The following is a 7,924-nucleotide window of genomic DNA, read 5'->3' as shown; positions in this document are numbered from 1 at the left end:
GGCCGGCAGCGGGCAACAGATGCACCGCCGCCACCTCCCAAAGCCTTTCAGCTCATCTACAAAAGCTGGAGCGTTGCCTAGGACCCGTGGCCGACCAGCAGGCGACCAAGTCCAAAGCCAAAGGTAAGCAAGGTACTAGGTCCGCGACCGACAAGTCATCACACGTCCTGCTCAAGACGTTAAAGAAGCGCTACTAGGAGGCAACTTAGTACCTTTTAAATTTCTGCTTGTTATTTAATCACCTTTTGTTTCTCAAGTCATAGTAGGACACACCTAGTTGCTCATGATCCTAGGAATTTAAATAAAACAAGCACAAGCTCGGAAGGTAGTCATACCTCACAAAATATATGTATGTATGTTTAGGTAGCAAGATACCTTGGATATGCATGTATATAGCAAAAATATCACACAAAAATATACATATGTTTAGGTAGAAAAATATCTCATGAAAAAGATGTGTATGCACCTGAAGGGTGAATGCTGTGAAAATTTTCCCGAACACCCAAAATGGACTCGGATGAATGAATGAATTGATAAAAGAACATGTTTTGGAAACACTAGGTTGACTTAAATAGGGAAATGAATCTTGAGCCCTAGTGTCACATGACCATAAAAACTTGATGCTTGAGTGTCCACATGGGTGCATGCATGGCCAGTTTTGCATAAAATTTCCAAATCATCTTTGTTGCATATGTGTCATGGAAATAATGTGGGACATCCCCTTTATCCCTAAACCACTGGCCAAACCCACACCCTGACATATATCATGTCTAGTTATTCTACAAGCCTTGAGCCAAAATCCCAACTTACCATAAACCTTGACCTAGGGTGAGAATATTAATCCTTGCCCGCGGAAGAAAACAAAGAAAAGAAAGTTCCCGATCAAAGATCAGAAGAAAGCAAAAGAAGAAAATTCCCAATCAAGATTGGAAGAAAGCAAAAAAAAGAAAGAAAAATTTTCGATAGGAAATGATTTTGAAAATCAAGTCATGACATATCTATGGTTCGGAATTAGGATAAAACACTTACCTGTGTGAGATTGATACACTTCGAGTGATTTTCTTCTATTTTGTTGGACCCAGTGTTTCCTCTAAATGGTCGTTTAGAAACGAAGCGCTAACATCCAAAATCTCATTTATGGTTATGAGAAAATTTCATCAGCATACTCTCTTTCCGCAATAGACACATTGTTTTTCATCAAAAATTCATATGTTGCTCTGGTCAATTGGAGGATTTGTTTTTTTACTAAAGCATGTTCGCATTTTAGTGAAAGAACATCGAGACTATTTTAGTATCACAAAAGAAAGAACTACGTAGGTCTGAGTTCCTCGTCACAAATGGAGGATACGTAGGAGCAAAAGCCTCGCTTTTGTCGACCACCCCACCTTTGCTATCATGACCCAAGAGTCTGGTAGCAGGCAGAGACACCTTCTGGTTATCCGCACCTCGTCATTCGGAGACCCCGAGTTCGATTGGCAAGCAGAGGCCAATGTGGTCATCTGCGCCCTTTCTGGAGATGTCAGCATCTCCCGGTAAAGACTATTTTAGTCTCGCACAAAAGCAAGAACTACGTAGGTCTGAGTTCCTCATCATAAATGGAGGATACGTAGGAGCAAAAGCCCCGCTTTTGTTGACCACCCTTCCTTTTGTTATCATGACCCGTGAAGTCAAGTGACGTGCTGAGATACACAAGTGATTATCCGCACAAACGATTTCTGTTGATCCTAACCCATGAAGTTAGGTGGTAGGCGGAGATAACCAAGCGGTTATCCGTATAAAGACACTTTCACTATACGTCAGACTAAGAGTCCGGTAGCATGCAGAGACTAACGTCGTTTTCTGCCCCCTTTGTCAATCGGGGCCAATGAACCCGTTGACACGCGGAGATTTACATCGTCTTCCGTGCTTTCTGTCATCCTGACCCGTGAAGTCAGGTGACGTACGGAGATACCCAAGCGGTTATCCGTACAAATGGTTTCCGTCATCCTAACCTGTGAAGTCAAGTGACGTGCGGAGATACACAAGTGATTGTCCTCACAAACGATTTCTGTTGATCCGAACCCATGAAGTTAGGTGGCAGGCGGAGATACCCAAGCGGTTATCCGTATAAACACACTTTCGCTATCCGTCAGACTAAGAGTCCGGTAGCATGCAGAGACTAACGTCGTCTTCTGCCCCCTTTGTCAATCGGGGCCAACGAACCCATTGACACGCGGAGATTTACGTCGTCTTCCGTGCTTTCTGTCATCCTGACCCGTGAAGTCAGGTGACATACGGAAATACCCAAGCGGTTATCCGTACAAATGGTTTCTATCATCCTGACCCGTGAAGTCAGGTGACATGCGGAGATACACAAGTGATTATCCGTACAAACGGTTTCTGTCATCCTGAACCATGAAGTCAGGTGACATGCGGGGATACCGTATGGTTATCCGCACCTTTCGTCAACCAGGGGCAAACGAGCCTGTTGACGCGCAGAGACTAACATCGTCTTCTGCACCTTTTGTCATCCTGACCCATGGAGTCAGGTGACATGTGGGGGTATCGTATGGTTACCCGCACCTTTCGTCAACCAAGGGCAAACGAGCCTGTTGACGCGCAGAGACTAACATCGTCTTCTGTACCTTTTGTCATCCAGGGACAGCGAGTCAAGTGGCAGACGGAGATACCTTATGGTCATCTGCACCTTTCGTCAACTGAGGGGAACGAATTCGACAGTATTAGGATGATGTTGGTCATTCGATTCTGATTATTTTCAAAATTTTTGCAGGTTTTTACTCTCGTCGTCCAGAGACATTCAAGCCCGACGACGCACTAGATTCTTCTCTGCTGGGCGGGACGATCAAGTTCGATGGCGTAGGGAAGTGTCGTGGTTGTCCCACTTTATCGCTTTCAAGACACTGAAGTTTTGTTGACGCTTATGATGCCTTTTCTTTCTTTCTGAATGACAGGTTTCGCTGGTCGAGATATTAACCGGCCGGATGATGATGTTCTGCTTGAACGAAATTAGTGTCTTATCTTTACTTCGCTTTTATCTCCAATAAAAGATAAGTAAAGTGGGGCAATAGTCATACCCTAATTTCGTCCGGGGAACATTGTTTGGTGGCATGCAACCTTCGCTTCACCGCCTCGAGGTACTTAACACCCATCATTAGGCAATCCGTGAAGTTCCGCAACATTCCAGAAGTCAAAAGGAAGCATTGTTGCGCACTCCGTAAAGTTCCGCAACATTCCAGAAGTCAAAAAGGGGCATTGTTGCGTAATCCATAAAGTTTCGCAACATTCCGGAAAGAAAATAGGTGTCGTTACGTAATCCGTAAAGTTCTGTAACGTTTCGAAAAAGGAATCAGCAAAAAAAGCATAAAGGGGGTGTATTTAGTAAAAAAGGGGTGCAAATAGCAACCAAGCCCACTTGGGCCTTCCAGGGGGTTCCAACAGAAGGCGTTGCCTTCTGGTGGAAGCAACCCAGCTCGCCTGGGTAAGCTGGGCGGCAACCACCTCCTGCATTTCTCCTATAAATAGGGGAAAGAGGGCAGAGTAAAAAGGTTCAGCCCTTCTGGTATTTAGGATTCTCTCGAAATTAGTGAGAAAAATTGTTTCCGTGGAAAAATCCAAGCTGAGGCGCTTCCGTAACGCTTCCGAGACGTTTCCGTGAGCGATTTCGTGAAGATTCTTCACCGTTCTTCGTTCGTTCTTCATCGTTCTTCAGTCTTCAACCGGTAAGTTCCCGAAATCAAATCTTTCAATTCATTCTATGCACTCTTAGTGGTCCCCACTTATTCCGCATGCTTTTATTTTTATTTCGTTTTTTTTTGTACCCCCTTTTGACGTGCTTTAACCATTTATTTAAGCCGTTTTCTCACCTAATAAATAATAAAATAAATTTTCACCGATCATTTGAGTTGTAATATCGTTTAATCGTTGTTAAAATAAAATCCAACCGATCATTCACGCTGTAATCTCGATTAAACAAAAAAAAGGCAAAATAATAATTAAATAATCAAAATATCTTGAAAAATAATAATAAAATAATCAAAATATCTTTGAATAAAATAATCAAAATAATCAATCGGTCGTTTTTCTTTGGAAGTTTCCTTGAATGAATTGACTAATAACCAAAGTGAAACTAAGGCTAAAATCAACTCACAAATCAAGCTTTTGTTCGTAAAGGTCACTTAAAACCGTTTTAAGGTCCAACGCCTTAAACGGTCCTCTTTGCTTTTATCGGTTAACATGAACCGTTCAAAAGCATAAAATCAACCCATAACTTTACCGCTTTTGCAAGAACTACGTAGGTCTGATTTTCTTATCGCAATTGAGGATACGTAGGAGCAAAAGCCCTGCTTTTGTCGACCACCCCAAGAGATCGTTAATGGTCCAACGCCTTAATGTTTCTCTCCTTTCAAAATCAAAAGATCGTTTAATGGTCCGACACCTTAAATGACCTTTTGTTCAGTCAAAATATATCTTGCAAAAAAAAAGATAAAAACAACTTAACGAACGTTCAGTTCTCAAAGAACAACGTAGGTCTGATTTCCTCATCACAATTGAGGATACGTAGGAGCGAGGGAAACACCCTTGTCGACCACAAAAAGATAAAAAAAATACAAAAGGCATAAAAAGACATAAAAACGTAAAAAAGGGAAAATAAAACAAATCGAAGACATGATATTGCACACTTGGTTAAAGGCTGTCGTCCCTTGTGACAGACGCGTGGGGTGCTAATACCTTCCCCATCCGTAAAAACAACTCCCGAACCTTTCACACTTAAAGTTCGTAGACCACACCTTTTCTAGTTTTTTAGACGTTTTCCTCGAATAAACGTTGGTGACTACTCCGCGCATTTTCCTCCCATGGAAGACGCACCCGTGAGCCTTTGCGTCGCCCTCCCGCCATAGGGTAGGTTGCAACAAGAAACAATCAATCAAAGCAATTATCAAAAGATTATGTGAATACAAACGTGAATCTATCACAATACACAAAGAAGACATGGTGTAGTACAATAAGAAATTAATTAGGAAGCAGAATAAAAAAAGGCAATGGATCTAACATATTTCATATTACAACTAATAATAGTGATGGGATGTTAAACTTCACTAATTATTTGAGAATCGTAGTAGCTAGGAAGCTCACAAGACAAGTATTTGTAAAAATGCTATACGTGTAGAGGAGTAAAATAAAAATATTTAATTAGTTGGACAATCTGCAAAGAGCAACTCATTTCTATATCTTGAACCCCATTAAAGCAAAAGAAACATTATTATAATACAATGAAGTAAAAAACATTTCAAAATTAAAATGGAATTAGTTCACAAACATAACTGTTGAAAACATGATATAGGTTCAGTATCTATCTCAAGACCATCAGTATATAATTAATTCATTCTTGAGATGGGTTCACAGATTAACAACAGAAAAAGACAAATTTAGGACTCCATAATAGAGAAAATCTATAGAGTGGATATAGAACAAAACTCAGGGCCAAGAAATCTTTCATAGCCAATATCACATGAATATGTTGCCCCTATCCTTGGTTTAATGTCTCTCCCATGCTTTATGTACTTTCCTAGTTCTTTGTGATGCTTGTTAAATGCCTGAGAGAAATTGAGCAAATGTTATGTAGGAAAACAAGAAAGTTTAAAAGTCTCAACCTCCTAGGTTTCAACAGTCTAATACTTCTTTACTGTGAAAGTGAATAAAGCTTTCTATGGCCTTAAGCCGGCCCCAGACAATGGTTTGAAAGACTGCAATCTACTCTCCTTCAATTTGGTTTTGTGGCAAACAAGTGTGATCCCTCTCTTTTCATTTACAAGACTAGTTCTCACACTGCTTATCTCTTAGTCTATGTAGATGATATCATCATTAATGGCAGTTCTTCATAGTTGATTCAACACCTAACCCCTCAACTCAACTCTAAATTTTCTCTTAAACAACTTGGTCAACTGGATTACTATTTTGGCATTGAGACTAAATCTGTTTCTGACAAGTCATTACTTCTCACTCAAAGCAAGTATGAAAGGGATCCACTATAGAATACTAAAATGGAAAAAGCTCAGTCAATCTCTTCTCCTATGGCCTCCAACTGTAAACTTAGTAAAATAGGCTCGGATCTCTTTAAAAATGCCACTTCATACAGGTCTATAGTGGATACTTTTTAATGTTTGACCATCACTAGACCATAGATCAGTTACTCTGTGAACCAGGTTTGTTAATTTACAGTCAATCCCCTAGAGTCACACTAAACTGTAAGGAAAAGAATCTTAATGTACTTGAAAGGAATAGTTTTGCATGGTCTTCATCTTCAAGCTATTGTTTTAGGTCAACCTTACTTTGTTTGGACCCTTTGTGTTGTGGACTTGGGATGTCAATAGGGTGGGACGAGGGCGGGGAGTGCTCCCATGTTTCCCATCCTTGCCCCCCCCCAACTTCCCCGCATCCCTGTGGGGCCCATATTTTTAAACAAAAAATATTAATTTTAAATTCTAATACAAATAAGTTTCAAAGACACTTAAAAAGTCTTGCCAACATAATATTCAAATTCAAATAATCCATATGCAGTTAAACTCAAATAAACAAACATGGACAACAAATTTAATTTGAAATAATACAAACATAATGTTCAATAATAATATAAATAGTTGAAACTAAAAATATTATTTTGTAATATTTTGAACAACCAACAAGTCTTAAGTTCTCTCATTCATCAACCAAGTAAAACATATGGATCTATACTGTTCCAAAACAATATGATTTGATGGAAGATAACTGTCAGCCAAGAACAAAAGCAGAGACAAACAAAACAATTATCTTGCACTTGCAAAAGAAAATACCCCATTAAATTGAAACTGGAATTTTATGTAACACTTTTTATGTTTATCCATAAGTTTTACTGAAAGCGCATAATGGATTAAGGTACATTAGATTAGATTCCAATACATTCTAGAGCTGTTGTAGCCAGTGAACCTGGAATTGTGATAAATAATGCCTTGATCAACCAGTCAATAATATAAATATAAGAGTAGCATAAATATCAAATTGAAATAGATAAAATCAGATGAAAAATATATAAAATGCCACTGGAAAAATATGTAAAAGAGATTAAAGTGAATTACTAAAAGTCAGATTGACTATGAGTGTTTAGATTTTTAGTATGTAAAATATCTTATTTATACTATGTCGTATAAATAATTTAAGAACTTAGTCTAAAGAACACACTAACTTATTCACAATTAAGAGCCAGGATGTAAGTTAGTGTGAATGTGCTAGGAAATCTTTGGGTGTAATTCAAAGAGAATTGGTCTAATTAGTTTCACATGTTAGACAATTATTAGTGAAAATAGATAGATAATCATTCAGTTTTTTAATATCCATGAATTTATTGTTCGCATTACCTTATTGTTCGCATCTTGCTTCCTAGATCTTCAAACCTTGCCCAGGTTTCTGAAGAAGATCTCATTGTCATGTGGGCCGTTCATAAAGGTTTACAAATTGATTGGGCTCACCTTGTTAGATATCGCATGCATAAGGTATTGCGATTGAATGCCCCATTGCCTTATCCTCATCTTATTACCCTTTTCCTTCAACACTTTAACATCCCTCTTGATTCTGAACCCTATGTTCCAATCAAGAGATCATTCCTTATAGGCGCTTCAGTCATAGCATCCTTTGGTTATATTATGGAGCATGATGGCTCTTGGGTAAAGAAGGGGTCTAGAAATGTTGGTGAAGAAGGACATGAGGGAGAAGATTCATCTCTTCTTTCGAAGATTTTGGAAAGGTTTGATGGTCTTCAAACCTTTGTTGGTGAGAGGTTTGATACTTTGGAATTGCGAGTGGATATGCGCTTCAATGAAATGGAGTCAAGAATGACAAAGGTTGAAGAAGATGTATCTTACATTCGGTCAAGCTTCGATCTTCCACCACT

The sequence above is a fragment of the Glycine max genome, chromosome 11 (assembly GCF_000004515.6).
Source record: "Glycine max cultivar Williams 82 chromosome 11, Glycine_max_v4.0, whole genome shotgun sequence".
NCBI classification, from domain to species: Eukaryota; Viridiplantae; Streptophyta; class Magnoliopsida; order Fabales; family Fabaceae; genus Glycine; species Glycine max.
This window is presented reverse-complemented; position numbering follows the sequence as displayed.